The following is a 27,983-nucleotide window of genomic DNA, read 5'->3' as shown; positions in this document are numbered from 1 at the left end:
GCACTGCACGATGGCGCCTGCGCACGGGCTAAGCATTCTGTGACACTGATTCCCCCTGTGTGTCCTCCCACCCCCCACCCCCCCTTCTGCACCCACCAGCGCCGGGCCCCGACCTAGCCACCTGCGCCCGGAAGTGACGTTTCAGCGGCAGCGGTTCCCCCGCTGCATGATGGGAGAGTGTGTGGAGTGGGCGGGGGGTCTCCGAGGAGGAGGAGGTGGAGGCGGTGGCGGCGACGGCGGCGGCGGCGGAAGAGGGCGGAGGGTAATGGGATGGGGGTCTCGCGGCAGCACTGAAACTCCGGGTGGGCGTCCATGGCGCTGCTTCGCTGACAGGGCTGTGAACAGCCTGCCTTCCGCTCTCACCAGCGCCGCGTCCGAATAGCCGGTCCTTCCCCGGGGAGCCAGTTCCTCCCCGGGCCCCTGAGCCATGCCCATCGCGGCCGCCCCGGATGAACCAGGTAAGCTTCACCAGGTTTCCCAGCCGTGCGGGGGAAGGAGGTTAGGGGATTTGGCCCGGCCCACCGGCCGGATCCTCGCCTGGGCCAGGGACACCTGCCCGCTGCGGACCCGGGGGCTGCGGGGACGTTGCCGGCTCTGCGGGCCTGCGGGCTCCCGGCTCTGTCCTCTTCTACAGCGGGTGCGGGGACGCCGGCGGCGGCGGCGCCTGAGGCGCACGGCCCCTCCTCGCCCTCCCGGGCACCGGCCGGCGAAGTGAGAGCTTTTCCCACGTCCCTGGCCGCCGCCGGCTCCCCCTGCCCCTCCGCTTCCACCTGCCCTCGGCTCCTCACCGGCCGCTCCCTCCCGGGAGCTTGTTGAGAAGTTTGGGGCTTTGCTCCGGCTTCCTCTTTCTCCCTCCCCCTCCCTCGTGACAGGTGTAAACACTGCCTGCTTCGCCCAGGCCCCAGGCCAGCGGCGACCAGAGTGTGCTGCTTCCTAGGGTCTCTGAACCAAACAGCTTTTGAATCCTCCAGCAGGCAGAGGAGACGGCACCAAAGCTCATTCATCCCTTCCTGAGAGGACCTTTTCTGCTCCCTTCTTGCACTCCCTAAGAAATCACCGGCGTCCCCTTCCCAGACTGCGTGCGAAAAGTTGGACCATTATTCTTGAAGTGCCCAGTTTGGCAGGTGCTACATCTTTCTTGGGCAGGGGACATAGTATAAGGTAAATGGTGATAGGAAGCTTTCACCAGTGGGAAAGTACTGAGAATGTTTAGGTTTTACTCTTGGTGGTTAGTTCACGTTGATTTCCCACTGAATCTTCCGTTGGGGCCAAGGGAAGGACTAACCCAGACATGGAAATATTTTACTGGGGAGCAAATGAAACAAAATCGGTAGTTCCATTTCAAAGTTCTCGCTTTGGGAGAAGTAAAACTCTTGAACTTTAATCCTCCCTTTCACCAGCTACGTTTTAGTCTTTTTGGTAGAATGGGAGGCGGAGATGGTTTAATCTTAGAGGTTGCATTTAACTATTGCTTTCCGTTAACCTTTTAGACGTGAGTATATGCCAAAACTCTAAGGTAAACAGCTGTTTGAACGCTATTGTGTTGGTACAATCTACACAGTTACTCTACATGTTATGTGCTTTGCCGACTTCGTCAGTATTGGCCTTTGTAGTAGTCATTTTTAATTCTTTGCAGAAATATTTAAAGAATTTATGGTAGTCTTCAAATTTTTGTTCATGAAGATATCTCACATGGATTAAAAAACAGATCCTGCGTAAAACATCTAGACCAGTAAATGTTAACCTTTATTAAGTGCTCATTAGATAGAATTCGTCCATTTATTATCTTTAGATATATTAATCTTCAAGGCATAGATATCTTTTTATAGATATCTATTAAAAACATAGATAAATCTTTTAAAAGTGCTTGAAAGAAATTCACTAGAATTCACATAGTATGTAGGACATTTAGGTTTTGATATTTTCTGATCTTTTGACCTAGAGACTATTATGAAAGTAATCTTGTACTCAAAGAAAATACATCCACAATTGCATTGATAAATTTTACAGAATCCAATTGCCTATGAAAATCTTGTAATCTAGGTGAATCCTATTTTAAAATAGATCATTTTAAATTTTAATTTCTTCCTATTTAGAGAAAAACTGGTTCAGAGAAATAGTGAAATTTATCAAATGTTTTATTTTGTGTGAAATGCTAAAGTGCCTCCCTTAACAGTCTAATAAATCTTTGATTAGCATCTCATTGAGGGATTACCCCTTTTCTCCCTACCTACCCCCAAAAACTCATAAAAGGAGGACATTAAATTTTTAGGTATTTTTAAACGATCACACATTATTTAAACTAAATGTTCATATTCTTGTTTAATTTTATCTAGAATTTGTGAGTTAAAAAATACCCATACATATCATTTTGATAATTAATCTTTTCTCAATCAGTGTGTATGCACACATATACATAACATAACACACACAGTCATAGATTCCTTTGCAACTTTATATGATGTTACTAAACCAATACTCACTACCTATGAGCAAGATATTTATTTTTAGCCTTTGCAGCTTGCTGGATCTTAGTTCCCCCAGCAAGGATTGAACCCATGCCCTTGGCAATGAAAGTGGGGAGTCTTAATTACTGGTTTGCCAGGGAACTCCCAGCAAGATTCTTTTCTGAGTGATATATATACACTCATTTAACTCACTTAATACTCACAACAGCCCTGTAAACTAGGAGATGGTATTATCCCCACTTTTCAGAAAGGAAACTTAGGCACAGAGATGTTAGGTAACTTGCCTGAGGTCAAGCAACTGATGACAGAGACGGGATTTAATAGGTTTATTTATCATATTTATATAGTTTTTAAAGCATGCCAATACAGTATATTTGATAGGAATTGTATAGCATCACCAACTCAATGGACATGAATTTGAGGAAACTCCAGGAGATGGTGAAGGACAAGGGAGCCTGACATGCTGCAGTCCACGGGATCACAAAAAGTCAAACATGACTTTTAATGACTGAATGACAACAACAAATAATATGTGACAGAAGTATGAAAACATGCATTGCAATGATAAACTCCAGATCAAAGTAAAAGTTACTTCTGGAGAACTAGAGAGGAATGAAGGATCTAGGAAGAGCCCATGGCTTTTCAACTGTAACTTTTACATCTGAGGCAGATTTGGTAAAGATTAAGATTTAACACAGCCCGGTGGTGTCATATGTGTTTTTCTAAACTTGGTTGTTCCCTTGAAATCATAGTAAAATACAAAGTTCAGGTTTTTCCTTTAAAAACAAAGTATCACTCTGTCTTTCAACAGTGTATATTTAAAAAGAGGGCAGAAAGGAGTTAGTGTTATTTTGTGTTGATTTCCTTTTAAAATATAAGAAGTTTTAGTTTGAAAATATTTGAATGAAGAATTGTTGGCCTCCTGAGCTTCCTCTGCAGTAACTTCCCTTGCTTAGGCTCTCCTTTACCAGCTGCCAGCCATCTCAACAGCCCTGTATCACACTTCCAGTTTCTATTTCTGGCCTCAGCCTAGGGTAGGGCTTAGGGGTCTGGATTAGACCTATTCCCTGGGAAAGGGAAAGGTCTGAAACTATATGGAGGAGAAGAGGGATGTGGGGAAGTAAGGAGCTTGGGAAAAGTGAAAAAAAGAGGAAAAATAGGAAATTTAAGGCTCCATCCTGTTATTTTTCAGTCACCACCATTCCTGTTCCAAATAACTAACTTAAATAAACCTTGTGAAAATAAATTGTTAATAAATTAAAGGTTGTCTGTATGCTTAAAACTTAATTTACAAGCACTATTTTGGTGAGTAGTTCCCAGAGGAAAATTAAGTTGTAAATTAGAATAAATTCACTGCGTGTTCTATTTATATAAATATTTATAGCATGCCACAAACCTTTCCAACTAAATATCTACTAACATCATGATATTCTCTTCCTTCCATTCATATAGCAAATACGTATTGAGCACTCACTATATGTCAGGCCTTGTTCTAGGTGCTGGAAACACTGAAATTATCAAATTTAAACAAAAATAGTAGCCGTCATAGAGTTTCAGTGTCTTGGCATTTTTGTATATGTGTGTGCGCACATGAACGTTTGTGTTTGTGTATGGGACTCAGTGATATAGAGGGTGAGAGGGCAGTGCTCTATCTAGGGCTTTGTGGAAATTCTCATGACTTTGGTTTTCTGCTGTGTGAGATGGGAAGCTATTGCAGGGTTTTGAGTAGCGATGTGATAATCTATCTTTTAAAAGGATCTGTCTGGCTGCTGTAGAGAAAGTCGTTTATAGGAATACAAGAGTGGCAGCCAGAAGATTTCATTAGAAATTGTTGACTGATACAGCTAAACATCATCATTATGAGCATTTCATAAGGAATACAGATGTCAGCTCTATATGTAGTACACCTGTATACTATTGGAGAAATTAAAAATGAATAGATGATAGTAGTGGCTTGAACCAAGATGGAACCAAGATGATGAGAAGTGGTAGGACAGTTTCTTGAATTGGAGCCTCAACAAATTTGCCCATTGCTAAACTCAAAAAAGTTAGAGGTACTTGATCCCTTCTGAGAAGTCAAGGCCCTCACAGCCTACTTTCCCAGTACACTGCCTACACCCTTCATATATCCTGCATTTCAGCCAAACTCTATAATGTGACTTCCTGCTCTGACAGTTGCTCCATGCTCTATCTTTTGTGCCTGCCATTTCCTCTGTCAGTCAAAATCCTTATTTCCTTATTTCAAATTCTCTTTCATGAAGTTTTCTCATTTTCATTCACTACTCTTCCCAATCAAGTGAGGTCTTTTTCTTAGACTCATAACCCCATTTTACTTTATTTGTTTGGTGTTTACATTCTGCCTTGCATTAATCACTTGTACTATTTTCTTATACTGCTCCTCCTAATTAAAGTTTCTTTAAGCTTGTTACTCCATTTACTCAATTCTACCCCTTATAGAATCTACCAGTATTGTATGTAGTAGATGCTCAATAGGGTATATATATAGTCTAATTTTCTAAAGTCTTATTATAGAAGCACATAAAAGCATTGTAGAAAATAATAAACAATTTACATTCACAGTACCCAGAAATCCCACTGTTAAGTTTAGTGCCTATTATTCCATACATATATATGTATACTTCTTAACAGAATGAAATCTTATCATACAGACTGTTTTGTAGGTTGTTTAGTTTTATTCAGTTAGACTCTTATACCACTTCAAAAAATTTAATATTCAAGGCCATATTCAAATTCTCCCTCTTTTGACCCAAAAATGTTCCTTTATAGCTGACTTGCCCCAAACAGCATCCACCTGGGACAGAGTAGCACTCATTATATATATTTAAATGAATTATAGTAAAAATAGTATTGCTAGTCATCACACCACAAAAAAAAAGAACTGTAAGCATTTCGGTGTTTTACACTTAGTTTTATTTTTTTCCCTATGGACATATGAGTGTCATACACACTATGTGTATGTATGAGTCATTGTATCTCAGGGAACAGTTTGTAGGTAAATCTTTGTCTCTGGTTATTCCCATATGACTAAGTCTTAGAAGTGGAGTTATTAAATCAAAGGCAAAGCCAATGGCTTTCCAAGAAGTTGTGATAGAGTCACTCCTACCAGCAGTGGTTGAGAGCACTGCTCTTCCTGTAATCTGCTCAAATGGTCAATAAATACGCAGTTTTTAAATTGTTTACTTGAATTTTTATTTTGAATTTAGGCTTTTCAGCACCATAGGATATTTGCATAATTTAAAATTTTTTGAAGGATTTAAATGTGAGACATATCCTTGTTGATAGAGGTTAACTGTTTAATGTCATGCTCTTTTAAAAATAACTCTGATTCTGTTAGCGTGCTATTTGGGCTTCCCTGATAGCTCAGTTGGTAAAGAATCCACCTGCAATGCAGGAGACCCCGGTTCGATTCCTGGGTCAGGAAGATCACCTGGAGAAGGGATAGGCTACCCACTCCAGTATTCTTGCCTGGAGAAGCGCATGAATAGAGGAGGCTGGCAGGCTACAGTCTGTGGGGTGGCAAGAGTCAGACACAACTAAGCACACAGCACCCACTCCAGTATTCTTGGGCTTCCCTTGTGGCTGAGCTGGTAAAGAATCTGCCTGCAGAGCGGGAGACCTGAGTTCGATCCCTCGGTTGGGAAGATCCCCTGGAGAAGGGAAAGGATACCCCCTCCAGTATTCCGGCCTGGAGAATTCCATGGATTTATAGCCCGTGGGGTTGCAAAAAGTCGGATACAACTGAGCAACTTTCACTTTAGTTATCAGAAATAGAATATTATCTTCTAGGACTATGTTGAGCAGAGGAGAAGCCAATAGCCACATGTGGCACTTGAAATAAAGCTAGTCCAAAGTAAGATGTGTTTTATTAAGTGTAAAGTGCACACCAGATTTCAAAAACTAATGTAAAATATAGATTTTGCGTTCAGTTCAGTTCAGTTGCTCAGTCGTGTCTGACTCCTTGTGACCCCATGAATCACAGCATGCCAGGCCTCCTTGTCCATCACCAACTCCCGTAGTTCACTCAAACTCATGTCCATCGAGTCAGTGATGTCATCCAGCCATCTCATCCTCAGTCATCCCCTTCTCCTCCTGCCCCCAATCCCTCCCAGCATCAGGGTCTTTCCAGTGAGTCAACTCTTCGCATGAGGTGGCCAAAGTATTGGAGTTTCAGCTTCAGCATCAGTCCTTCCAATGAACACCCAGGACTGATCTCCTTTAGGATGGACTGGTTGGATCTCCTTGCAGTCCAAGGGACTCTCAAGAGTCTTCTCCAACACCACAGTTTAAAAGCATCAATTCTTTGGCGCTCAGCTTTCTTCACAGTCCAACTCTCACATCCATACATTATTACATGTTGAAATAATATTTGGATACTTGGGTTAAGTAAAATATAAATTTCACCTGTTTCTTTTCTAATCAACTGCGGAATATTTTAAATTGTATATGTGGCTTTATTGTATTTCTGTTGGATAGTGCTGCTCTAGAGCATGACATTTTTATCTATGGAAGGGAAATACAAGGTAACTTTATTGTTTTAGAAAGTATTTAATAGGTTTTTTAAAATTACCTTCTACATATAAGCCTATCTGTGTGTTTTCCCTAGTATACTCAGTTTGCACAGTTTTTGAAATTATGTTTCTTTTTACACACTATAACTTATTGCACTTCTTATGTTCTGAAAGAAATCGGTGTAGTAGGAGTTGGGGGAGGGTGTTAGGAAACTTACTTGAGGACTTGGTTACTCTTTTAAGAATTTAAGCATTTGTGGGCATGTTTTGTGCAATAGACAGCAGATGCAAAAGCCCTTGGCACAAAAGAATGTTATTGTCTGACTTTCAAAAATTGAAAGAAGGCCTTGTTATCATTGTTCAGTTGCTGAGTCGTATCCAACTCTTAGTGACCCCATGGACTGTAGCACGCCAGGCTTCCCTGTCCTTCACTATCTCCAGGAGTTTGCACAAACTCATGTCCATTGAGTCAGTCGGTGATGCCATCCAACCATCTCATCCTCTGTCACCCCTTTCTCCTCTGCCCTCAATCTTTCCCAACATCAGGATCTTTTCCAGTGAGTAGGCCAAAGTATTGAAGCTTCAGCATGAGTCCTTCCAAGGAATATTCAGGACTGATTTTCTTTAGGATGGACTGGTTGGATCTCCTTGTTGTTCAAAGGACACTCAAGTCTTTCCAGCACCACTGTTCGAAAGCATAGTTTATAGCATTGAAAATCTTGGGGGAAGGGAGAGGGAATCTGTGACTGGAGAGATCTCAACCTGGAATGGCTTCAGTTCGGTTCAGTTGCTCAGTTGTGTCTAACTCTCACATCCATACATGACCACTGGAAAAACCATAGCCTTGACTAGATGGACCTTTGTTGGCAAAGTAATGTCTCTGCTTTTGAATATGCTGTCTAGGTTGGTCATAACTTTCCTTCCAAGGAGTAAGCGTCTTTTAATTTCATGGCTGCAATCACCATCTGCAGTGATTTTGGAGCCCCCCAAAATAAAGTCTGACACTGTTTCCACTGTTTCCCATCCATTTGCCATGAAGTGATGGGACCAGATGCCGTGATCTTCGTTTTCTGAATGTTGAGCTTTAAGCCAACATTTTCACTCTCCTCTTTCACTTTCATCCAGATGCTTTTTATTTTTAGTTCCTCTTCACTTTCTGCCATAAAGGAGGTGTCATCTGCATGAGGTTATTGATATTTCTCCCGGCAATCTTGATTCCAGCTTGTGCTTCTTCCAGTCCAGCGTTTCTCATGATGTACTCTGCATAGAAGTTAAATAAGCAGGGTGACAATATACAGCCTTGACGAACTCCTTTTCCTATTTGGAACCAGTCTGTTGTTCCATGTCCAGTTCTAACTGTTGCTTCCTGACACGCATATAGATTTCTCAAGAGGCAGGTCAGGTGGTCTGGTATTCCCATCTCTTTCAGAATTCTTTACAGTTTATTGTGATCCACACAGTGAAAGGCTTTGAAATAGTCAATAAAGCAGAAATAGATGTTTTTCTGGAACTCTCTTGCTTTTTGAGGATCCAGTGGATGTTGGCAATTTGATCTCTGGTTCCCCTGCCTTTTCTAAAACCAGCTTGAACATCTGGAAGTTCACGGTTCACGTATTGCTGAAGCCTGGCTTGGAGAATCTTGGGCATTACTTTACTAGCGTGTGAGATGAGTGCAATTGTGCGGTATTTTGAGCATTCTTTGGCATTGCCTTTCTTTGGGATTGGAATGAAAACTGACCTTTTCCAGTCCTGTGGAGTTTTCCCAATTTGCTGGCATATTGAGTGCAGCACTTTCACAGCATCATCTTTTAGGATTTGAAACAGCTCCACTGGAATTCCATCACCTCCACTAGCTTTGTTTGTAGTGATGCTTTCTAAGGCCCACTTGACTTCACATTCCAGGATGTCTGGCTCTAGGTGAGTGATCACACCATCGTGATTATCTTGGTCGTGAAGATCTTTTTTGTATAGTTCTTCTGTGTATTCTTGCCACCTCTTCTTAATATCTTCTGCTTCTGTTAAGAATGGCTTAGACTGTATTAAAGACCTTTTAAAAGTCTTTATCAGAAGCAGGGGATTGATGTGATCAGGTTAACTTTTTAAAAGGTTACCTGGGGGACCTCCGTGGAGGTCCAATGGTTAAGACTCCAGGCTTCCACTGCAGGGGACCTGGGTTTGATTCCTGATCAGTTCAGTCAGTTCATTTGCTCAGTCATGTCCAACTCTTTGCAAGCCCATGGACTGCAGCACACCAGGCTTCCATGTCCTTCAGCAACTCCCAGAGCTTGCTCAGACTCTTGTCCATCGAATCGGTGATGCCATCAAACCATCTCATCCTCTGAGGTCCCCTTCTCCTCCTGCTCTCAATCTTTCCCAGCATCAGAGTCTTTTCCAGTGAGTCAGTTCTTGGCATCTCTAATCAGGGATACCATCCCTAATCCTGCATACCACAGCCTGGGGTGGGGGCGGGAATCAAAGAAATAAATAAGTAAAAGATTACTTGGGTTGGGCATGATTAAGTACTAATGGGGAAGATTAGATAATGACAGCTTACATCAGAATGGAGTCAGGGGAATTGGAAAGAGGTATAACCCACTCCAGTATTCTTGCCTGGAAAATCCCATGGATGGTGGAACCTGGTAGGCTACAGTCCATGGGGTCACAGAGTCGGACACGACTGAGCAACTTCTCTCACTCACAGATATACCATAATTGAGGGATTCATGGGATAAAAACTATTCTTTAGAGATAGCAAAGGGAGGGGAGCTTTGTCAAGAAAGGCTCTGGAATTTCTGACTTAGAAACTGGGTGAGTGGTGGGGCCATCTTCTTGGGGTGAAAGAGCTGTGAATGAGGACCAAGTTTGAGAAAGAAAAACTTGGGTTCTGTTCTTATTAAGTTCCAGGTCTTTGAGGAGCTCAAATGGAGAGGACTGAGGAGAAGTGATTTGTCTGGACTAGAGTTCAGGTTTGAGGACTGGGCTGCAGGGGAAGCTCAGGAGTCCTGGAATGTACTAATTAAGGCTTAGGTGGATGAGATTGATTGAGAGAGAGTTGACTAAGAATAGACCATGGGTGAAACCTGGAGGAACTTCTGCTACTAATTTGAGTATGTTCAGTACTTACAGGAAAATATTAGTTTGTTTTGAAGACTACTCATAAATGTGAAAGTAAGGAGTAAAGAGAAGTGAAGTTGCTCATTCATGTCTGATTCTGCGACCCCACGGACTGTAGCCTACCAGGCTGTCCGTCCCTGGGATTCTCCAGGCAGGAATACTGGAGTGGGTTGCCATTTCCTTCTCCAGGAAATCTTCCCAACCCAGGGATCAAACCTGGGTCTCTCGTATTGCAGGTAGACGCTTTACCATCTGAGCCACCAGGGAAGTCCCAAAGTAAGGAGAAAGTTGGATCAAATAAGTTCAGTTCAGTCGCTCAATTGTGTCTGACTCTTTGTGACCCCATGGACTGCTGCACACCAGGCCTCCCTGTCCATCACCAACTCCTGGAGTTCACTCAAACTCACGTCCACCGAGTTGGTGATGCCATCCAGCCATCTCATCCTCTGTCGTCCCCTTCTCTTCTTGCCCCCAATTCCTCCCAACATCAGAGTCTTTTCCAATGAATATCCGATACTGGTTGTGTGATGTTAAATACAGTAAGAGATGTTAAGGAGTTAGAGGAAAATGAAAGAAGATGGCAGAGGGAACAGACAGAAGTAACACTCAGATTTCTGGATTTAGAATTCAGAATATTGTATAAGAACAAGTGGTTTCTGTTTGTTCTTTGAGTAGAGGTTGACTTCAGTTTTGAAATTGGAGAATATGAGATCTATGTGGGAAATCCATGTAGAGAGATTCAGAAAGTTAGTTTGGTGTACAGAGGTTGGGCAGCCACAGATAGAGGTTTGGGCATTGCGGGCATATACTGTCAAACAAAATGGGGAAGCGATCTCTCAGGGATAAGAATATAAGGAAGCTAAACCCTGGGGAACACGGACGTTTATGAGGCAAGCAGAAGAAGCAGATCCACTAGAGGAGGAGAAAGAAAGGATATGATAGATAGGAGAATCAAGAGAGAATGCCTCTTCAGTAAGGCTTTTTCACTTAAAAATGTGTTTTAAACACCTTTCCCTATGAGCAGTATAGCTTTGTCTTTTAAAAAAAAAAAAAGCCTACAGTTTCTATTTACCCTTTAAGTTTTCAATTGCTTCTGTAAAAACAAACAATGCAGGAATTAACATTTTTTGTGGAAATATCTTTGCATACTTATATGACTGCATCTGTGGAATACATTCTTGTAGATAAAATTACTTAATCAGAAGAATATGCCTTATAAGATTTCTGATATATTTCTGATTAGCCTGGAATATGTGAACCGACATATACCCCCACTGGTGGTATCTTTAATTTTATCTTTAAAGTGGCTTGCTTCCTAGACTGAGGGTAGTATGAACTTCAAAAGTGAATAATTATTTATTACTTTTATGCAAAATTCTATAAAGAGAAAGGGAACACTTTATCAGATTACTTGTTTCATTCAAATAATATTATTTAAGAACCCATTTTGTCCTTGTAAGTACCAGATCAAAGAGTTCTTTGTTTTAAAAAAGCTCTTTTTCCTGTTCTAATATGTTGGAGGCAATAATTGGATTTAGAGGAAGTGGATCAGAAGGAAGGATGATAATATTATTGTGAGGTGAATTAAACTTGAACAGAATTAATGGATGCAGTTGGAGACATAATGACATAAACAACACAAATTCTGTGCTAAGATTGTGTACAGAGATATTTTGATTTTTTTTTTTTTTTTTGCTTCTTATATAAACTTTCAGCCATGGCCCCAAGACTGTAAAATGAGTTATTCTTAGATAGCTGATCATAGGAGAGAGTAAGTGCTTTCTGGGTTATGACTTGTTTCTGGTTTGTAAAATCAGTTATAGGGGATCATGACCAGATTTTAAGAAAAAATGAAATAAAACTAAAAATATCAAAAGTACACAGAAAATAAGAGTAAATACTGTTTGGTGAAATTTGTATACATTTCTTCTGTAAATTACAGAGGGGAAATTTTGGAAAAATTTGGCTTTATCCAATAGGCTAATACTCAAGTCATTTCTAATCAAAAGTATAATGCTGCTGCTAGGTCACTTCAGTCGTGTCCGACTCTGTGCGACCCCATAGACGGCAGCCCACTAGGCTCCTCTTTCTCTGGGATTCTCCAGGCAAGAACACTGGAGTGGGTTGCCATTTCCTTCTCCAGTGCATGAAAGTGAAAAGTGAAAGTGAAGTCACTCAGCTAAACAATGCCAAAAACAACTATAACAGTAATATCAAAGAGCACCAACACCCAACAAATACAATAAAAAAGTTTGAAATATTGCAGGAGTGACCAAAGTGAGCAGAGACACAAAGTGAGTAAATGCTGTTGGGAAAATGGTGCTGACAGACTTGCTTGATGCAAGGTTGTCACAAACCTTAAACCTGCAAAAATGCATTATCTGTACAGTGCAATCCTAGGCTGTGCTTAGTGGCTCTGTCGTGTCTGACTCTTTGTGACCCCAAAAGTATAATAGTACATTGCAAATAAAAAATGTTGTCTGGGTTTGTTTGTTTTTCCTTTTAACCCTTTTTAGTCTTTCTACCTCTCAGGAGACAGTAAAACTTTAAACCATAAGAACATTAAAAGGTCAGCTAGCTAGAAACTTGTTTGTCATGGGAATTCCTTCTGTAGTTTCCATGAAAGTTGTCAGTGCAGGTAGATCCACCTATGGTTATTGCCTGTATTAACCTGTATACACACACAGTCATGAGCACTGTTGTGGAATGTGTTTACATTTGATTTTTTTCAGATATATAAAACTTTTGTTCTGTGATAATCTACCCCAAGAGAGCCATTATGTGTTATTGTCTTTGGATAATTTATGGCTGTTTCTAAGCCTGGTTCATTGTCTGGTTTCCTTCTGTTACCTCACATGTCTCTAGGTCATCTTCTCAATTGATAGGTGGTCAGGGAACAAATTAAAACTAACAGTACTCGGGAAAGACATCATTTATGAGGTAAATCTTCTGTTCCATAGGTCATATTTTAAGGCCAAATTTGTGAGTTTTAGATTATCTTGGACATTACTTTCGTTCTCATTAGTTCAGATAATTGAATTTTAACTGCATTTGGTTGCAGTTTTATAACTTTTGCTAGATGTTTTTTCCTCCAAAAGATGAATTGCTTTCATAGCAGGTATTCATAATATAGAGAGTAACAACACTGTTACGGAAAGGGCAGCTGCCAAGAGCTTTACAAGGTGTACATATTTTAGTTACAGACCAAAAGTGGGTCTTTTGTTTTGAAAGCCTACGAAGTACAGTTTTGGGATTTGTTTGTTTGTTTTTCCCAGAATACCCTGGTCTCTGGAGGTTGAACTCTCTCTAGTCTTGACCAGAATGCTAATTTAAAACTTTACAGTGAGAAATTTCTTTCAACGCATGTCAGTTATTCTTGTCAGCTGATGGCAAAATCTGTGGAAAATTTACATGAAGTACTAAAGAAAGTTGCTGGGAACAGAGAACAAGAAGCAAAGGAAATTAGGTGACTGCTCAGAGTAGTTTCAGTCAGCTAATTTCCCTTGCTCCTGCTGTCTGCTCCCAGCAGCTTTCTGCCCTGAGTAGTATCAGACTTCCCAGGTGGCTCAGCAGTAAAGAATCCGCCTGCCAAGTAAGAGACCCGGGTTCAGTCCCTGGGTCGGGAAGATCCCCTGGAGAAGGAAGTGGCAACCCACTCCAGTATTCTTGCCCGGAGAATTCCATGGACAGAGGAGCCTGGCAGGAAATAGTCCATGGGGTCACAGAGAGTCAGACACGACTTAGCAACTAAAAAGCAACAGCCAGAGTAGTATCACGCTCTGGTGATGCTCCGGCTGACACCTCCCCTTATGCTGAGAAACAAATCCCCAAACCGTACTTTGTGGGCTTTCAAAACAAAAGAGAGGTCAGTGGACCACGTGCCCCAGAAGGAACCGAAGTAGTGTGAGCCAGGCCCTGAGGATGCAGAGGTCAGCAACGTAGGCTTGTGCCTGCACTGTCTTTTTAGTCTTTTGCACTCAAATAAAGTGACTCTTGAAAGAGCAGTTTCAGTGGAGTGATAGGGTGGAAGCCAGATTGTGCTGGGTTGAGGAGTGAGTGGGAGGTTAGGAAGTAGAGATAGTGAATAGACAGGGCCCTTTCAAGCAGCTTGGTGGTGAGGAGGAGGAGGAGAGCTAAAAGGGCACAGAAGGGAGGGGTTTGTTTTGTTTCGCTTTGATTTGTTTGAGGATGGAAGATTCTGGAACATTTACTGACTGAAAGCATCAGTATTAATGGAGAATTTAAAAAGAGCCCCCTGAGCAAGCAGCTGAGAAAGAAAACAAAAGGTCCAGAGTTTATCTGTACACAATACTGTGAATGTAAGCAAGATTTTAGTGAAGGGACATGAAATTGAAATAGTGTCTGTTTTTAGATTCTGCTTTCAGTGTAACATCTCAGGGATATTAAGGTGGAAAATTAGAGTGCTTAATTTATTCTGCAGCTATGTGAGAGCAGAAGGTACTAGGGGAAGAATGGCTTTCTGAGGGCTAATGCGTCTGCCTGCACTGCTGCTTCTCTTCCATTGCCTTTGCTGTCAGCAGTGCAGCTCAGTTCAGTCGCTCAGGCGTGTCTGTCTCTTTGCGACCCCATGAATCGCAGCACGCCAGGCCTCCCTGTCCATCACCAGTGTCGTTTGTTCAATTTTAAGTTGAAGTACCTTCTGAGAAATTAAAAGACACTTGCTCCTTGGAAGAAAAGTTATGACCAACCTAGACAGCATAGTAAAAAGCATAGACATTACACATTAAAAAGCATATTAAAAAGCATTGCCAACAAACGTCCGTCTAGTCAAAGCTATGGTTTTTCCAGTAGTCATATATGAATGTGAAAGTTGGACTATCAAGAAAGCCGAGCACCAAAGAATTAATACTTTTGAACTGTGGTGTTGGAGAAAACTCTTGAGAGTCCCTTGGACAGCAAGGAAATCCAGCCGGTCCATCCTAAAGAAGATCAGTCCTGGGTGTTCATTGGAAGGACTGATTCTGAAGCTGAAACTCCAATACTTTGACCACCTGATGCGAAAAACTGACTCATTTGAAAAGGCCCTGATGCTGGGAAAGACTGAAGGCAGGAGGAGAAGGGGCAGACAGAGGATGAGATGGTTGGATGGCATCACTGACTCAATGGACATGAGTTTGAGTGAGCTCTGGGAGTTGGTGATGGACAGGGAAGCCTGGCGTGTTGCAGGCTGTGGGGTCATAAAGAGTTGGACGTGACTGAGCAACTGAACTGAACTGAACCTTCTGGGGAAAATGGCTAGTAAACTCTTAAATATGGTCTGTTGATATAACAAGTTAAAGAGAAAACAGTTTCTAATATTTTTATTTATCTTGTTTTAATTTTTGCTGTAATACCATACAAATAAGTACAGTACTTATGGATTTGCATAGAAGGTTAAAGTATACAATGAAAGAAAAGCTCTTAGGAATTTTTGAAAACTAGCTTCCATAATAACTCTTACTGCTGTTTAGCTACCTTCATTGGAGAGTAAATGTGTTTTGCTGCTCTGCGTGTCATTTATCTTACATACAGGATATTTGTACTTTTGTGATTCGTCCTTACATCAAAACCAGGAAGATAAATAATTCAGTTGTTGCTTTTGGCAGTCTTGTCTTTTGAAAAATCTGCCTGCCAGTGCTGGAGACATGGGACACTTGGGTTTGATCCCTGGGTCAGGAAGATCCCCTAGAGTAGGAAATGGTAACCCACTCCAGTGTTCTTGCCTGGAAAATTCTGTGGACAGAGAAGCCTGGCAGGCTAAGGTCCATGGTGTCACAAAGAGTCAGACATAACTGAGCACACATGCACAACTTAGATATAAAGATATTTTGCTGCTTATTTTCATTATTTGCCACATTTTTGCCACTATGTACATTAATATTGAAATAAGAGATTCACTTCTTGGCATTTTTGTTGGTTATACTTTCTTCATCTTACCGAATAAGCACCTTTTTTCCTCCTTCCAAATTGTTGTGGCTGTTTCAGGAAACTTATCTGTAAAATGAATATAATCATTGATATCTCATACCATAGTGTGAGGACTGAATGAGATAATTCACGAGTGCTTCTCACGTAAGTATTGATGCTGCTAAGTCGCTTCAGTCGTGTCCGACTCTGTGCGACCCCGTGGACTGCAGCCTACCAGGCTCCTCCGTCCATGGGATTTTCCAGGCAAGAGTACTGGAGTGGGTTGCCATTGCCTTCTCCATAAGTATTGATACATAGTGCCAAAGTAATATTAATATTGTTATTGATGGAAGCAGGAAATGAAAGTATATGGAATATACCATTTATTTGACAGATATTTTAAATAATATTGTGTATTATTGATACAGTTGATGCCAGTAGTGTCTTGGATTTTTGTTTTTAAAATGGCAAGTTCAGAGAAATTCTGAGGTCTCTGAAAAATACTCAGCTTTGGAATTGTGGGAGTTTTATTAAGTAGTCTTAAAGTTTGCACACTATGTTGAAGGGAGGATGGTAATCCTAAAATGAAACAAACACCATCACCTTTCTCAGGTCTTTACTAAAAAGGCTTTATTTTTAGGGGCTCTCTTTGTTTTGTTAGCCACCATTGAACACCATGTTTTGCTAGCCACCGTTGAGCACCATGACATCACTAACTCAACGGACATGAGTTTGAGCAATCTCTCGGAGATAGTGAAAGACAGGGAAGTCTGGCTGTCTGTGGGATTGCAAAGAGTCGGACACCACTTAGCGACTGAACAATTTAATACGCTGAGAATAAACCACTCAAACAGAGAAAAGAAAATTATCATTTTATAGATTTAAAATTTTAGAAGCATGAAAACTTTTGTGACATCATGGCCCAGGCATCTCTAGATGTATTGAAAACAAAGAGATAACTAAATTTAAATCTTCATATGGCTCAGAAGAAAAGCTTTTTCTTTTGTTTTTTATGAGAAGATGACTTCTAAGCAGGAATGTGGGCTGGGAGGATTCATTGACAGTGCATTTTGATAGTGATAGTATCTGAAAACTCCCATGAGGATATTACAATAAAGATTTAAATAATTTGGACTACTGAAATAACAGGCAACATTTGTAATGCAAATTTATGTTAATTGTTTATATAATATTTTCTTTCATTTTTCTGAAAAAAGTAGTTTTTTTTTAAACAAGTGATTAATTATAAACCTCAAACATATTGTGTGAAAAAGGTAGTGAGTGTGTGTGTGTGTGTTCCATTAAATAAGGCTTGCTAGTCCACTCCAGTACTCTTGCCTGGGAAATCCCATGGACAGCAGAGCCTGGTAGGTGACAGTCCATGGGGTCACGAGGAGTTGGACACAACTGAGCAACTTCACTTTCACTTTTCACTTTCATGCACTGGAGAAGGAAATGTCAACCCACTCCAGTATTCTTGCCTGGAGAGTCCCAGGGACGAGAGCCTGGTGGGCTGCACCAGAGTTGGACACGACTGACGTGATTTAGCACTAGCAGTTTGTTTGTACTATTTAAGTCAGTAGCATAAGTTCAGATACAGTTGTCTTTTCCCTTTTCTTACCACTAACCTTTCTGCTTGTGTTCTGCATCACCACCATCCACTTCCAACTCAGTCCCTATAAAAATGTGTTTGGGGTGAAGGGTCCTTAGTAAAGCTTGATTACGTCATCTGGAAGTAATCTGGAAGTGCTGTCTGGCCTTGAAAGTTGATGTATACATTGATTAAGCTGGGCTGGTGTCCTATAAAACAGGGATCCCCAATCTCCAGACCTTGGACCTGTTCCCTAACCAATGTCAGTCCTTGGCCTGTTGAGAACCGGGCTACACAGCAGGAGGTGAGCAACCGGTGAGTGGAAGCTTCATCTGCTGCTCCCCATCTCTCTCTCATATTACCTCCTGCACTATCCCCTTCACCCACCGTGGAAAAACTGTCTTCCATGAAACCGGTCCCTGCTGCCAAAAAGTTTGGGGACCGCTGTTGTAAAAGATGGGGATTTCTCTTTGGTGAGTTTTTAGCTTGTCCAGAAGGAACTCTCAGTGGATGATTCTGGGATTCCCTAGAGGGCCTCTTAAGAGACCCCACCATTACCACCAAATGTGTGCTCAAGGTTCTTTGGGGTAGGGGATACTTTGTGTGGATGATGAAGGACAGAGGTTTGGTCGAGGATTCTCTCTCTCTCAGAGAAGTATGCAGAATCATTTCTAAGCACCTGCTTAGAAGCTTTTCCTCTTGTGGTCTTTCTTGTAACTTGGAAGTATCTACAGCTGGTATCCTTCAAGGTACTACTGGTGAGAACTTTTGGGTTACACTGTCCTATTCTATTTCAAAGCCTCTATCTTTTAACAAACTGCTACTGGTCCTTTGAATTAGTTCAGAGGTCATGGTCTCAGTCCTTTAACCTTGGGCATTGTTTCATATTTTCTTGGGATTGGTTATGGAAATTAGAAATAAAGTCAAATTCCTGTATCTTTAATGTGGTTACTAATACTTTTCTTGAATGATTTATTCTTTCAGTGACCTTTTAAGCTGTGTGATTCTGTTTTATTTTTAAATTTTTTGACTGCACCATGTAGCATGTGGGATCTTAGTTCCTAATGAGCGATTGAACCCAACCCCCCCCCCCCACATTGGAAGCACAAAGTCTAAACCACTGGACCACCAAGGCAGTCCCTTAGTGACCTTTTAAAAGTCTATGCAGAGTAGTGTGAATGTTTGAGCCAAGTAAGCAAACATTGGCTTAGATCTTGTTAAGGCTAGATTGTGATTTGAGCCACAGACTTGGGTATAAGTTTAAATGTGATGATAGTTGATAACTTACTGAGTACACAGAATGTGCCAGGTACTTAAGGTCTGTTATCTACAATCCCCATACCGGCATTGTAGAGTACGGACTGCTAGCTGCTTTTTCTAGATAGGAAACTGAAGGCTCAGAGAGGGCAAACTCACATAGTTAGTAAACAGGGAAACCAGAACCTAAACCTGGGCTCTGTCTAACTTCAGATCCAAGATCTTGCCCTTATACCATACTACCTCTTGAGACATATTATGTCTATATAAATATAGCTTTATATTTATATCCCAGAATAAGGCAAGGTATTAATAAGCAAAAAAGGTTTTTTCTAGAGTGGTATATTTTTAACTATGGTCATATAGTCATTCAGTTGTAACATAACTGCTGTTAATCTAAGTATGTTGATTTTCTGAGAAACACTTTTTGACATATAGCATACGCACAGCAAAGCACACAAACCGTAAGTGTACAACAGGATGAATTTTTATAAAAGAATGTGCCAGTATAAATACTACCCAGTGGGGAGATAATAACATTATCTCTGTTAGTGTCCAGCAGGCTCTTCAGTGCCGCTCTTCAGTCAGTTCAGTTGCTCAGTTGTGTCCGACTCTTTGCGACCCCGTGGATCGCAGCACACCAGGCTTTGCTGTCCATCACCAACTCCCAGAGCTTGCTCATACTCCTATCCATCGAGTCGGTAATGCCATCCAACCAGCTCATCCTCTGTTGTCCCCCTCTCCTCCTGCCTTCAGTCTTTCCCAGCATCAGATAACCACTATTCTGAATTACCATCATAGATCAGTTTTGTGTCTTTGGCATAGAAATGGAATTTTATATATAGTTATATATAGTTATCTGGTTTCTTTTATACATTATGTCTGTAATACTCATCTGTGTTGTTGCATATAGTAATAATTCATTTCATTGCCATGTTTGCTTATACCATGGTTTATTTTAACCATCCTTTTGATGTACATTTAGGTTATTTTCAGTTAAGAATAAAATTGTCAAGAACAGTCTTGTGCATGTCTTTTAGCACAAGTAAATACTCGCTTTTGTGGGATATAAACCTGGTATAGTTTTAGTAAATACTTCTGAGCTGTTCTCCAAGTAGGCATACCAGTTTACACTCCCGCCATTAAAGAATGAAAATCCCAGTTGCTCTAGTCTTTGCCATCAGTGGCTATAGTTTAAATTGTTCTAATTTTAGCCATCCTAGTGGGTATGTTGTTGTGTCTTGTGGTTTTAATGTACATTTCCCTGATGACTTTTCATATGCTTATTCGCTTTTTGGACATCCTCCTTTGTGAAATACTCTTTTGTCTAAATATTTTGGCCATTTTTCTTTTAGATTGTCTTATATTGATTTGTAGGAATTTTTTGCATATTCTGGGTATGAGTTCTTTGGCAGTTACATGTATTCCAAGTATCTTCTTCCAGACGGTGGCTTGCCTTTTCATTCTCTTAATGTTCTCCTGACAGAAGTTTTTAACCATGAGTGCAATTTATCAATTTTTTCTTTTATGATTGCTGCTTTCTATTACTTGTTTAAAGCACCTTACCTTCCCTGAAGTCATGAAAATAATCTCTTAAATTACCTCCTAGAAGGCTGATTATTTTATCTTTCACATTTAGGCCTACACTCTGTATGGTGCTAACTTTTGAGTAAGATATTAGGTAGAATCAAAGATTTTTTCTCCCAGTTGATGATCTAGCACCATTTGTTGAAAGCCTATTCCCCCCACCACCACCACCACCACTCTGCACTGGCATCTTGGTTATCGCATGGCCATATAGCTTTAAACAAATGCTTGATATCTGGTTAGGTTAAGTCCTCCAACTTTGTGCTTCTTGAGAAACTATTTTTAAATGGGTTGATAGTCTTAAATGATCAGCCCCATCCCTCTTTTCCTTCCTTTGCCTTCCCAAGCCCATCTTGCCACTTGAGCCCAGAGCTCTCAGCCTGGAAACTCACCATCTTTTTTTTCCCAAGACCATTTCAGACTTGTGGCTAGAGCTCATTAAACAAATGTGGCTCTTCCTCTTGAGAGAGATGAATTCCAAGTCACCTCATTGTATCCCCTATCTTCCTGGGTGCCACTCTGGCACAGGGCTGCTCCGACTACCTTTAGGACTACCACGACTACTCACTCAGGAGAGCCTTGTGTAAACTGTGACTTCAGTCTTTCCTAGATATCCCCCTTGCTTGTTTACTGGCCTCTAACTGGTCTTGGAATCAGCAGACAAGCAAAAGGCAAGTTGAGCATACCCCCCTTCCCTGCAAAACACACATCCACACACACACAAGTGCTTGTTCAGATTGTAAAGAAATTGGATAATAGATAGCACTCCTTGTGTGTGAAGTAAGTAGTTCATTAAGGATGAAGAAATATTTATTGAGGTGGTTGTGTGCCAGGTATAGTATTAATGTCAGCTCACCTATGCTTCTGTTTGGTAGAAAGAACTACTTAAAAAATCCATATTTTCCTGTGGTTAAAAAAATAGTAGATTTGTTTAAGTCAGACTTAATATTTAAATTCATTACACTTCAGCTAAAATGAACAAATATACTTCAGTTAACAAATTTTGCTGAATTGGCCTGGGCACACAAGAATTTTCTGGAAAATTTCAGCCCCCCCCCACTGGCTGGTTGGCATTCTTGGCTGGACCCCAGGAGCAGCGGCACTCTCAGGTTTCTGCAGGGTGAGCTGGACCCAAGCCAAGACCTGCTGAAGTGAATGTGCAACCCATGTTCTTCTCATCAGTAGGTGACACAGTTTTGAGGAACGTGGAAACGTTCATAGTCCAGGGGTCTCAGAAAGCCTGTCGCACTTAAGGAGGAGGGAGAGAATACCTTGCTAAAGTGGGACAAGAAGAAAAACTACTTTCTGTTGTTGGTTACAAAGTTCCTGATTCAGATCTTTGTATTTGCCTTAACTTCCCAGTTTGAAGTAAGCCTGAAAACAAAAAAATGTTTCATTTTTCAAACAATAGAAAAGGCAGTAGATTAACCATGAACAGATTCTACTTAAACATCACAGATGGTCCTTTACAAATAAAATGTTATAAGAATGTAAAATGATACAGCACTCTCAAAAATAGTTTGGCAGTTTTTTACCAAACTAAACATGTGCTAACATATGATCCTCTTCTTAATATCTTCTGCTTCTGTTAGGTCCATACCATTTCTGTCCTTTATTGAGCCCATCTTTGCATGAAATGTTCCCTTGGTATCTCTAATTTTCTCAAAGAGATCTCTAGTCTTTCCTATTCTGTTGTTTGCCTCTATTTCTTTGCATTGATCACTGAGGAAGGCTTTCTTATCTCTTCTTGCTATTATTTGGAACTCTGCATTCAGATACTTATATCTTTCCTTTTCTCCTTTGCTTTTCACTTCTCTTCTTTTCACAGCTATTTGTAAGGCCTCCCCAGACAGCCATTTTGCTTTTTTACATTTCTTTATGGTCTTGATCCCTGTCTCCTGTACAGTGTCACGAACCTCCATCCATAATTACTGCACATGTTGATTGCAGCCATGAAATTAAAAGACGCTTACTCCTTGGAAGAAAAGTTATGACCAACCTAGATAGCATGTTGAAAAGCAGAGACATTACTTTGCCAACAAAGGTCTGTCTAGTCAAGGCTATGGTTTTTCCAGTGGTCATGTATGGATATGAGAGTTGGACTGTGAAGAAAGCTGAGCGACGAAGAATTGATGCTTTTGAACTGTGGTGTTGGAGAAGACTCTTGAGAGTCCCTTGGACTGCAAGGAGATCCAGCCAGTCCATTCTGAAGGAGATCGGCCCTGGGATTTCTTTGGAAGGAATGATGCTAAAGCTGAAACTCCAGTACTTTGGCCACCTCATGCGAAGAGTTGACTCATTGGAAAAGACTCTGATTCTGGGAGGGATTGGGGGCAGGAGGAGAAGGGGACGACAGAAGATGAGATGACTGGATGGCATCACTGACTCGATGGACATGAGTCTGAGTGAACTCCGGGAGATGGTGATGGACAGGGAGGCCTGGCGTGCTGCGATTCATGGGGTCACAAAGAGTCGAACACGACTGAGCAACTGAACTGAACTGAACTGAACATAAAATCCAGTGATCCTATGCTTGCTCAGTTATCCCAGAGAAATAAGAACCTGTGTTCACACAAAAACCTATATGTAAATATCTTTAGCATCTTTATTATAAATACTATTTAAATATACTATTAGTGTATATTATTAATGAGTTGGTGATGGACAGGGAAGCCTGGTATGCTGCGGTCCATGTGGTCGCGAAGAGTCGGACATGACTGAGCAACTGAACTGAACCCACTCCAGTATTCATCTACTCAGGCAGTCCTTACCACAACCCCAAGCGACTCTCAAGAGTCTTCAACACCACAGTTCAAAAGCATCAATTCTTCGGTGCTCAGCTTTCTTTATAGTCCAACTCTCACATCCATACATGACTACTGGAAAAACCATAGCTTTGACTAGACAGACCTTTGTTGGCAAAGTAATGTCTCTGCTTTTGAATATGCTGTCTGGGTAGGTCATAACTTTTCTTCCGAGGAGTAAGCATCTTTTAATTTCATGGCTGCAGTCACCATCTGCAGTGATTTTTGGAGCCCAAGAAAATAAAGTCTGACACTGTTTCCCCATCTATTTGCCATGAGGTGATGGGACCAGATGCCATGATCTTAGTTTTCTGAATGTTGAGTTTTAAGCCAGCTTTTTCACTCTCCTCTTTCATCAAGAGGCTGTTTAGTTCTTCTTTGCTTTCTGCCATAAGGGTGGTGTCATCTGCATATCTAAGGTTATTGATATTTCTCCCGGCAATCTTGATTCCAGATTGTGTTTCATCCAGCCCCGGACCTTAAGTGCATTATACTGAATGAAAAAAGTAACCTCAAAAGGTTACCTGCTGTATGATTCTATTTACATAACACTTTTCATAAAATTAAAGGAGATGTAGAATGGATTAGTGGTTGCCCAGGGACAGTGTATTAAAAAGCAGAGACATCACTTTGCCATCAAAGGTCCATATATCAAAGCTATGGTTTTTCCAGTAGTTATGTATGAAGGTGAGAGTTGGACCATAAAGAAGGCTCAGTGACAAAAAATTGATGCTTTTGAACTGTGGTGCTGGAGAAGACTCTTGAGACTCCCTTGGACTGCAAGGAGATCAAACCAGTCAATCCTAAAGGAGATCAACCCAAAATATTCATTGGAAGGACTGATGCTGAAGCTAAACTTCCAACACTTTGGCCTCCTGGTGCCAAGAGCCAGCTCATTGGAAGAGATCCTGATGGTGACAAAAATTGAGGACAGGAGGAAAAGGGAGATGAGATGGTTGGATGGCATCGCTGACTCAATGGACATGAGTTTGAACAACCTCCAGGATATAGTGAAAGACAGGGAAGCGTGGTGTGCTGCAATCCATGGGGTCTCAAAGAATTGGACACAACTGAGCAACTGAACAACCTCAACAGGGACAGAAATGGGTTGGAAGAGTGGGGGCAGGTCTGTATCTTGATACTGGTGGTTACATAGATCTGTACATGGCATAAAATTGAACTATACACAAACACAAAATAATGTAAGGTTTTTTTCTTCTTTTTTTAAATGGTGAAAACAGAATAAAGGTCTGTAGTTCAGTTGATGGTAATACCAGTGTTTCCAGTTTTGCTATTATGCTAGAACTATCTGAGATGTCACCATTAGAAGGAACTGGGTGAAGGGTGTGCAGGACTTTACCATTTTTGCAACTTCGTTCATCTATTATTCTTTCAAAGAAAAACATTTTAAAAAATAAGGTATGTTACACACTCACATTCATGGAAGCATGATTCACAGTAGCCAAAATGTGGAACCAACCCATCTGTCCATCAACAGATGATAGTATCACATACAATAGGATCATATTCAACCTTAAAAAGAATGCAGTTCTGACATATGCTGCAATATGTATAAACCTTGAGGACATCATGGAAAGTGAAGTAAACCAGTTACAGAAGAACAAATACAGCATGATTCTTCTTACAGGAGGCACCTAGAGTAGTCAAAATTCCTAGAGACAGAAAGTGGAATGGTGGCTGCAGGAGCTAGGGGGTGGGGACGGAGAATGGGGAGTTGTCATTTAGTAAGTACAAAGGCACTTTGATGTTTTGGAGGATAAAAAAGTTCCAGAGATTGATGCTGGTGATGGTTGTACAACAGTGTCAATACACTTAAAGTCACTGAACCATACACTTAAAAGTGGTTTAAATTTGGTAAATTTTATGCATATCTGCTGTAATTTTTAATAAAGCATTATTACTGTGTAAGTAACACATTTTATTATAAAATAGGCATATTTAAATGTAAGCATAAATCTCCTGGGATGCTTTTAACCTTTTTTCATTTTTCATCTTGCAGTAATCAGAAACTTATAAAAAGATTTTTTTTTTTCCCAGAACACTTTGAGACTGTTGCCCCATCTCTTCCAAATATTTCAGTGTGTATACCGAGAACTTCTCTTACATAACCACAACACTACCATCAAAATCAAGAAATCATCAGTGCATTGCTGCTAATCCTTGGGCCCTATTCAAGTCTCACAGTCATCCAATAATGACCTTTATAAAAAGGGGAGCCAGTTGAGAATCAAGTGTAGTATTTACTTGCCACAGCTCTTTAGTCAACTTCAGTCTGAAATAGTTTTCCAATTTTTCTGTTACTTTCATGGCATTGATACTTTTGAAGATTATTATAGACCAGTTGTTTCATAGATTCTCTCTCAGTTTGAATTTGTCTGAAGTTTTCTCATGAATTGAGTCAGACTGTGTATTTTTAGCAGGGATTCCAGAAAGGAGTCTGTGTCCTCATTGCATCTTATCAGGTGATGCATGATTTCTGTATTTCTGCTTCTAATGATACTGACTTTGATCACTTAATCTAAGTGTCAGTCTTCACCAAGGGAAAGTTACCCTTATTCCCTTTGTAATTAAGTATGTTGTGGGGAGGTATTTTGAAGCTGTGCAATATCTTGTTCCTAATCTAACTTTCAATGTATTCATTTACATGTTTATATCCATGAGGGCTGATAGTTTATTATTTTATTCAGTGAATTATAATCCATCATCATCTTTATTTTGATCCTGAAGTTGTCCGTGATTTAAACAGTAGTAACCCCTTCAAGCTGGTTTTTGTGTCCTTTTGACATATCTGCATCATTATGATTGCTTTTAAATTTAAAAAAGGAATTATATTAAAAAGATTCAGAAGGATCCTATTGTAATGATATGGCATAATTTGCTTATGTAATCCCTCTGGAGTGTGTTGTTTAACAGAAAAAAAAAATAGAGTTTGTATGCTGCTAAGTCACTTCAGTCGTGTCTGACTCCGTGGGACCCCATAGACAGCAGCCCACCAGGCTCCCCCGTCCCTGGGATTCTCCAGCCAAGAAGATTCTCCAGGCAACTGGAATGGGTTGCCATTTCCTTCTCTAATGCATGAAAGTGAAAAGTGAAAGTGGAGTCACTCAGTCGTGTCCAACTCTTCGCGACCCCATGGACTGCAGCCCACCAGGCTCCTCTGCCCATGGGATTTTCCAGGCAAGAGTACTGGAGTGGGGTGCCATTGCCTTCTCCAAGAGTTCATATAGTATAGCCAAATTGCCTTCTGTGTGTGTGTGCAAGTGTCCCTCTCTCCACACTTTCATTAACAATTGGAGAGTATTTTTAAACACTAGGAACTTCATAATTGTAGGGAAACTGTTAGAGGCCAAATGACCTACACCCAGCATTATAAGGAGTTATCAGGAAGCTCAACAAGGGAAGAAAATAGAATCTATGTGTATCTTTTACTGTGTGTATGATTCTCTCTTTAAATTGGCAGGAAAAAAAAAGTATCTTGGAACTAAAGCAGTTATTTCCTTCTTTATAATGCTGATTTCATAAGGTAAACAATTTAAAGTAGATATATTACAATGGGATCTTTTTTCTTCTGACTTGCTTATTTCTCTTAGCACTGACCAGTCATTAACCTAAAGATCTTTTTGTATTCTGAAGCCATTTTCTGCTAACCAGCTATATAATTCAGTAAAGTTGCTTACCAGTGAGCCTCATTTTCCTCCTCTCTGAATTAAATTATGTGGTTTATAAGGCATCTTCTCTCTAAAACTGGAAGATCTTAAGAAATTTTATCCTGAGAGTTGAAAGAATTTATTGTTGTTATCTTGCAAAACTGGTTGAATTTTGTAGTAAACAATTTCCTCTTGTGTCTAACTTGACAACTGTGAGGATCAATTTATTGTTTATGGGCTGTTTTTATTCTAGGACTTTGATATTAATCTTCCCTTTCCTTTTACTGATAAGTCTGTCTTGTGACACTTTTGACTGTTTAGTACAGAGGAAAATAATAACTCATACACAGATTCCATTTAAGAATTAAATGTGTTTAAAAAAAAAAAAGGAGATATCATAAACTAACAGGCCTGGGAAGAATTATTCAAGAAATGTGACTGTGATAATTGCTAGTTACAAAAAAATTCACTTAGACCTTTGCTTTAGACCATATGGCAAAATAAATTGTAAATGTATTAAATGTGAAAAAAAAAAACCCTGTAAAATAGAAGAAAATGAGTGAATATTTATTAAATTTAAAATTTAAGCCTTTATGACAGCAAAATAATGAAGAAAACTACTAATGGAAAATCACTTTGACCCCTTAAAAATTAACTTGGGAAGACAGTTTGGCTTATAACATTAATTACACACTTAGCATGTGACCCAGGCTTTGCACTCCTGAGTATTCATCTTAAAGAAGTGAGAGCTCATGTTCACATAACAGTCTGTACACAAATGTTCATAGCAGCTTTACTTGTAGTTGTAAACATACTGAAAATAACCTAGATGTCTTACATGGAGTAAATAGAAAAACAAACTTGGTGACACCTATATAGTGGAATCAGTTCAGTTCAGTCGCTCAGTTGCGTCCGACTCTGAGACCCCATGAATCGCAGCACACCAGGCCTCCCTGTCCATCATCATCTCCCGGAGTTCACTCAGACTCATGTCCATCGAGTCAGTGATGCCATCCAATCATCTCATCTTCTGTCGTCCCCTTCTCCTCCTGGCCCCA

At 40.5% G+C, this 27,983-nt stretch overlaps 1 protein-coding gene across 2 annotated transcripts in view; it reads left to right on the top strand.

Moving 5' to 3' along the window:
* The first annotated feature begins 303 nt into the window (after positions 1-303).
* AFTPH (aftiphilin) overlaps positions 304-27,983 on the top strand; it is a 69,745-nt gene continuing 42,065 nt past the window's right edge. For both annotated transcript variants that reach the window (XM_068964822.1, XM_068964813.1), the window contains exon 1: positions 304-458. The gene's annotated coding sequence lies outside the window, so the exon portion shown is untranslated. The remainder of the gene's footprint in view (positions 459-27,983) is intronic.

Source organism: Capricornis sumatraensis, chromosome 1, assembly GCF_032405125.1.
Source record: "Capricornis sumatraensis isolate serow.1 chromosome 1, serow.2, whole genome shotgun sequence".
Taxonomy (NCBI): Eukaryota; Metazoa; Chordata; class Mammalia; order Artiodactyla; family Bovidae; genus Capricornis; species Capricornis sumatraensis.
This window is presented reverse-complemented; position numbering and strand designations above follow the sequence as displayed.